The following is a 7,077-nucleotide window of genomic DNA, read 5'->3' on the forward strand; positions in this document are numbered from 1 at the left end:
TATATATGAATCACAGTTTTATTTATTAAGTCCATTTCAATTAATGTTCCCACAGTATAGACTTTTTAAAATGTGTCTAAACCAAGGTATTGTAAATAGTACTTGTATGGTGGAGACATATTGTCTATGAAATTTGGGACAAGTTTATGATCCGTAGGTCTTTGTGAAAGAAGAGCAACCTTTGATCGCCACATGGAAAAGAAGTTAATAAAGCCTTCTTCTTCCCCTTGCTTAAGAAATTCAAGATCGAGGAAGGTAGTTGTGAGCTCGATGTTTTCTCCATATTGGGTTAAAAAAGCTTTTACAACGTCACTCCAAGTGGAAGTTTGTTTTGCATCGAGGTTATAAAACCATGATATAGAAGTTGGGTCCACGAAAGAGGAAAAGTACATGCATATAAGCTATGCTCAACCCCTTTCAATATCATATTTCGAATAAAGCTCATTAAGTGACTGCTAGCTAGGATTATCTGTAACCTTAAAGGTTGGTAAATCCGTAGTCAAAACTTTTCTGGGAGAGTCTTGCCACTAGGTTGTGGTTCAAGCTCATAATTGAAGTACTTATTCCCTGAGCTAGCTCGAAGGACAAGTTTCTCCAAGGCCTCTACTCTTTTGGCTCTTGCTTTTTCTTGCAGAATGTTTTCTTTTTCTTTCTCTGCTTTTATTTTAGCCTTTTCTACTTTTTTTACAAGCCTTCATTTGGGCTTCTTCTTCTCGTAGGGCTTTTAGGTTTTGGAGTTCCTCTCTAAGTTTCTCCAATGCTGCTTTGTTACCCATGATTGGACTAGTATGAAAATGTGGAAGATGATCTAGTAATGTGTATTACGAGAAATTGAGCGCGTTCACTTAAACCGTTTCTGCAAAACATTCAAACAACGATCAAAAGTCAAAATGATTGTTTTTTTAGTCCTTGTAATACGAATTCACTATAAGCCAGTTTATTGATAAAAATGTCAAAAAAATTCACAAACAATCATGAATGGAATGTCATGATTTGTGTTGACTTCAACAAAGTAATCATCTCACAAAGAAAAGAACGATTAAAATACATGTTTTTGGATTATTTTTTTTTAAACAAAGAACGATTGAATATTTTTTTTTTTAAAAAAAAAAGGAAAGAGAACAATAAAATAAAATAATAAAAATAACTAAGCTAGACAACATTGTTATCCAAAGAGATATTATTAGCACCTACTTAACGATTATCTTTAAAGCGGTAATATCGTTTTCTCCGTATAACATTGCTCGTAATGAGTCAATGTCAATGTTTAACAGTGGGCGCGCGCAAGACACAGAGTTGCGCGGAAGAGCCGTGCGCAACTTCTAGACTTGCGCTTGGAGGGTGCGCGCAGCTTTGATAGTCGCGCGCGCCACCTAGTAAAGTCAACACATTGATTTTTTTTTTCTCGAACCACAATGTTTTTTAGGAATTTTTTTTATATCTCAAGGTAATAACTTGGAATTAATAAGATTAGCACGAAGCATATAATTAAGCGCATATCCATATAGTCACGTAAACACAGAAAAGGAATCGTCAAAGCATATAATGATGTTCTATGGTCAAGGCTTGGGTGTCCAAAGCTACCATATCTTAAAAAACGATGAACGAATCAATCACTCAACATGTTGACCCATGACATAGTTCTCCCAACATGTTGTTGGCGATATGGGTGAGATGATTGTTATTGACTTCGGGATAAAAGCTTAGTGTTAGCGACCCCCAGTCAATAAGCCAATCCCTAATGGTTAATTTGTGGTATGATTATGTATGATGCAATGTTGCTTGTTTGGTTTATACCTCTGTGAAAAAGGAAGATATTATCCGTTCAAGTCTCACTCTCTAACTAGAGACTATCCAAGTTAGTTCTGGTTACAAACCATAGGTAACCCAGTGTTGGAAACCTTGGACCATAACTAAAAACTAATCTTGTAACCTCTAAGTCCCTAGTGAAGTCGCCACTATAAGGAGGGTGTGCCCATCATAAGGGTGATCGAGGGAAAGTAGGTCGTTCGGCTACTACCCTAATCAAATTCGATATTTATAAACCTAAACTTACACCAAGCTAGTTAGTGGCAAGTATAGGGTTAAACCACGAAGACTAAGTGTATCAATTCATGCTAATTAGACTAGTAGGAAGGGTTGTGAAATAGAGATTTCAAAGAAGGTAAAGAAACACAAGTAAGCCAAATAAAATAAAGCAATAAAAGCATTAGGGATAGCGGAATTGAGGCATATTGATGAATTCAACTAACAAATTGTGCACAAATTATCAAGGGCTTAATTAGGAGAAATCAATTGTAACACCCCCAAATCTCCCTCTATGGAAATACTAGTATAATACGTATAATTATACTGTAGAGATAGACTTAGGCGTATTACCACCGCGTGATTACGCAAGGCTACTCAAATTTACTAAACAAAACCAATAATTTGCAGCGGAAAACTTCAATACTCTTCTCTTATTAATAATAAACTATAAATAGTAACCATTGCCATGAGTACTCAAAAATAAACATCAAAACCAACATTTCCTAATCTAGGTGAAACCATTCCCGGGACTCCAAATGCTCAATTATTGACTCCACCTGTAATTAGTCAATACTGCTTACCACTAAGGTAAACAGGGCGAACCAAAACAAAACAAGAAATACGGATTAGCAAAATTTATTAAGTACGATAAGTGCAAGATAATTAAACTCAATTTATTAGCAAACATGCTTTTGAAATCAATTCCATCCTTTCCAATGATTTAACTAATAAATCCAACTCAAAATTCCAAAACCAATTTCAATAATTAATATTAATAGTCAATTCAATAAACCAATTCCTCTTTAAAATCCAATTCCTTTTAATCCAATTCCTCACCCAAGTGTGCACACCCCCCAAGCTAGTCTCCTTGTATTACAAGGCTATCCATGATGAAAGATCCGGTCATAAAAGTCCAAGGCCTTATTAATAAACCAAATCCACATAGTGGGATTACCAACATGCTTGTAAAGCATTAATAATAATAATAATTCAATAAATCCTCTTTAAATCCAATGATTCCAACTTTTAATAATAATACTAATTCAAACTCCTTTTTATTTAAATCCACATGCTTTCAAAATCAAACCTTTTAAACGTGAATAATAATTTTAATTATTTAAAACATGATATAAAATCAATACTCAAATTTAATTATTAAAACCAATCATTCAAACATACTTTTATTTCATAAATCATAATTCAATTCAGTTTAATTCAACCATCAAAAATCATTAAAACATGCTTATTCAAACCAATCACTTTCAAGGTATCTAGCAACCTAACGTACCTTGATCCTTGCTTAGCAAAAACACACAAAAGGAACCTCACGAATCTTGATTGAACACACCCTACAAATAAATATAACCTTAATCAATATAAGGTAAACAAATAATCACAATAATTAAATTAAAAACCTCCAACTATATGTACATGAACCTTTTAAATTAATTTCTCATAAACATCATTAAAAATCTTATTTTATATAATTAAAACAACTCATAATAATTTTTTATGAATCCCCCATAGTAATAATCATAATAATAATAATTGAATAAGAGAAGAGAAGAAGAAAAGATAAGAAACCAAGGAAAAGAGAAGAATTGGATTTGTGTTGGAAAGAATAAGCAGAACTTGCAGAGGCTGTAACTCCTTCGATATAACTCCGAATAATTGGGTGATTCTTGAGCCTAATTTCAAGGATTTTTCGAGAGGAACAATCTATCGTGAAACATCAATACCCCAATAACTGACAAGAAGTGCCCAAAAATTGGCTTCAAAGATAAACGGGATGATTTGTGTAAAAAGAGGAGAAAAAAAAGAAGAGAATTGGTGTGAAAAATGTGGAGGTATGGAGGGGTATTTATAGGCTAGCTCATGCAAGAATTAGGGCAAGAGAATGTGGGAAGAATTATGGCAAGTAGGGTTTATGGAATTACTTGGAGAAGTGAATGAAAGAAATATGGAAAGTTTTGATATTAAGGTGATTGTGTATAATAAAATATGGAAGGTATGTTGTTTGTCATGAAAAATAATATGGCAAGGAAAATTACATAGGGAATAATCAAGAGGAATAAAGGTAAGAAAATATAATTATAAAATATAATTTTTCTTTAATTAAAATATTCGAAATATATAAATGATCCGGTTTTTAAATAAGATAAATGGATAATAAATCTTATCCAAAATAATAATTAGATTTCAAAATACTTTTGGCACCAAAATTCAAATATCATTTTGGCTCCAAATAATAAATTTAATAAAATACCCTTTTTATAAAATAATTCCTAATTAATTAGTTAGAAAATACGTATGAAAATACAAGGTATTACAGTCTACACCCCTTAATATAAGTTTCGACCCGAAACTTTGCAAAAAGAAACGAAAATCATTTTGAATTTATTGGTTTATGCAAATCCTAAATTGACTCAAGACTCCAACCAAACTCAAGTAAGACTCGAAATCACTCAAAAATGACTCGAAAAGTTTACGCACGAAATTCTATCGCCCTCTACCCCCCTTAAAAGGGGTTACGCCCCCGTAACTCGACCACTAACCTTAGGCAAACAGCTCTGGGTAACGTTTCCTCATATCAGCCTCAGCTTCCCATGTAGCCTCCTCAGTTTTCTGATTTGACCATAACACTTTCACAATACTCACATCCTTGTTCCTGGTGCTCCTGACTTTAGAATCAAGAATCTTTACTGGTCTTTCCTCGTAAGTCAAATTCTCATCCATCTCAATGGTTTCTGGTTGTAACACATGTGTCACATCCGGAATATACTTTCGAATTTGGCTCACATGGAACACATTGTGAACCCTTTCCAGCTCGTTAGGCAAATCCAACTTATAAGCCACTTTTCCTACTTTCTGGATGATCTCATAAAGCCCTATGTACTTTGGGCTCAGTTTCCCCTTCTTTCCGAACCTCATCACACCTTTCATGGGTGAAATCTTCAACAAAACCTTCACTCCAACTTCATGTTCTTCCTCCCTCCTTTTCAAATCAGCATAGCTTTTCTGTCGATCTTGGGCTGCTTTAATCTTTTCTTGGATCAACTTGACCTGTTTCACCATATCTTCAATCATTTCTGGCCCAAGAACCATAGTCTCACTTATATCATTCCAATAAACTGGGCTTCTACACTTCCGACCATATAATGCTTCAAACGGTGCCATTCGAATGCTTCCATGGTCACTGTTGTTGTAAGAGAACTCTATCAAATCCAAGTGGTATTCCCAAGACCCTTGATACTCCATCACACAAGCTCTCAACATGTCTGAATCGTTCTTTCCGTTTGACCATTTGTTGCCGGGTAAAATGCTGTACTCATTAACAACTTCGTTCCCATTGCCTTTTGCAAACTTTTCCAAAAGTTAGACAAAAATCTTGAATCTCTATCTGAAATGATATCCGTGGGTACCCCATGGTACTTCACCACAAACTTCACATAAGCTTTGCCCAACTGATCCATAGTCCAAGTACTTCTCATGGGTATGAACGCTGCTGACTACATCAACCTGTCCACTATTACCCAAATAGTGTCATTCCCTGCCTTGGTCTTTGGCAAAGCTCCCACAAAATCCATAGAAATCGAATCCCATTTCCACTTGGGCACCCCCAAGGATTGGACCTTTCCTTGAGGCCTGCGATGCTTAATCTTCACCTTCTGATATGTCAAACACTTAGCCACAAATTCAGCCACTTCTCTCTTCATATTGGGCCACCAAAAAGTCTTTTTCATGTCCTTATACAACTTATCCCCTCAAGGATGCATTGAATAAGGAGAATTATGGGCTTCATCCATCAATCTCTGTTTCAAATCTCCACGATTTTGCGGTACAAACCATCTTCCCTTAAAACGGATACTTCCTTCATCACCAATGGTGAAATCCAACACTTGTCGTTCATCAATCTTCTTCTTAATTGCCTTTAACTTCTCATCTTCCAATTGACTTTCTCTTATCTCATCATAAATGGATGGTTGAATCACCAAGGCATTCAACATCCTAGTCACTTCACCTTGCTCCATTACTTCCAAGTTCAACTTCTGAAATTCCACACACAACTGATCTGGTACTAGCATCACATTCACCGTATGTTTTGACTTCCTGCTCAAAGCATCTACCACCACATTAGCCTTTCCCTTATGATACTGAATGTCCAATGTGTAATCACTCATATACTACAACCATCGTCTCTGCCTCCCATTCAAATGCTTTTTGGTGAAAATGTACTTCAAACTCTTATGATCCATGAAAATCCTACAAGTCACCCCATACAAGTAATGCCTCCAAATCTTCAAGGCAAACACTATTGCAGCTAACTCCAGATCATGGGTTGGATAATTCCCCTCATGGGCCTTCAATTGCCTCGAAGCATACGCAATCACTCTTCGACTTTGCATTAAAAGACATCCCAGTCCAAACCTCGATGCATCACTATACACCTCATACCAATCACTTCCATCCTGCAGAGCCAGCACAGGTGTTGTGGGTAACCTTTCTTTCAGGATCTTAAATGCCTCCTCACACTCTGGAGTCCATAAGAATTTATGCTCCTTTTTCATTAAACTGGTCATGGGCTTTGAAATCCTTGAAAAATCTTTCACAAAACTTTTGTAATAGCTTGCCAAGCCCAAAAAACTCCTTACATCCGACACATTCTTTATGGTTGGCCAATCATTCACAACTCGAATCTTGCTTGGGTCCACTGCAACTCCAGCCTTGGAAATCTCATGGCCCAAAAATGCTACTTTCTCCAACCAAAACGCACACTTAGACAACTTGGCATACAACTGATGCTCCCTTAAATATGATAACACTTGCCTCAAGTGCTCCCTTAATTGTGAACTCATAGTGACCATAACGGGTCCTGAAAGCACTCTTTGCAATATCTTGCTCCGCAATTCTCAACTGGTGATAACCTGATCTCAAATCTATCTTTGAGAATACCCCCGCTCCTTTCAGTTGATCAAACAAATAATCGATCCTCGGAAATGGATACTTATTTTTCAGTCACCTTGTTCAATTCCTGATAATCAATACACA

The sequence above is a fragment of the Chenopodium album genome, chromosome 18 (genome assembly GCF_948465745.1).
Source record: "Chenopodium album chromosome 18, dcCheAlbu1.1, whole genome shotgun sequence".
Taxonomy (NCBI): domain Eukaryota; kingdom Viridiplantae; phylum Streptophyta; class Magnoliopsida; order Caryophyllales; family Amaranthaceae; genus Chenopodium; species Chenopodium album.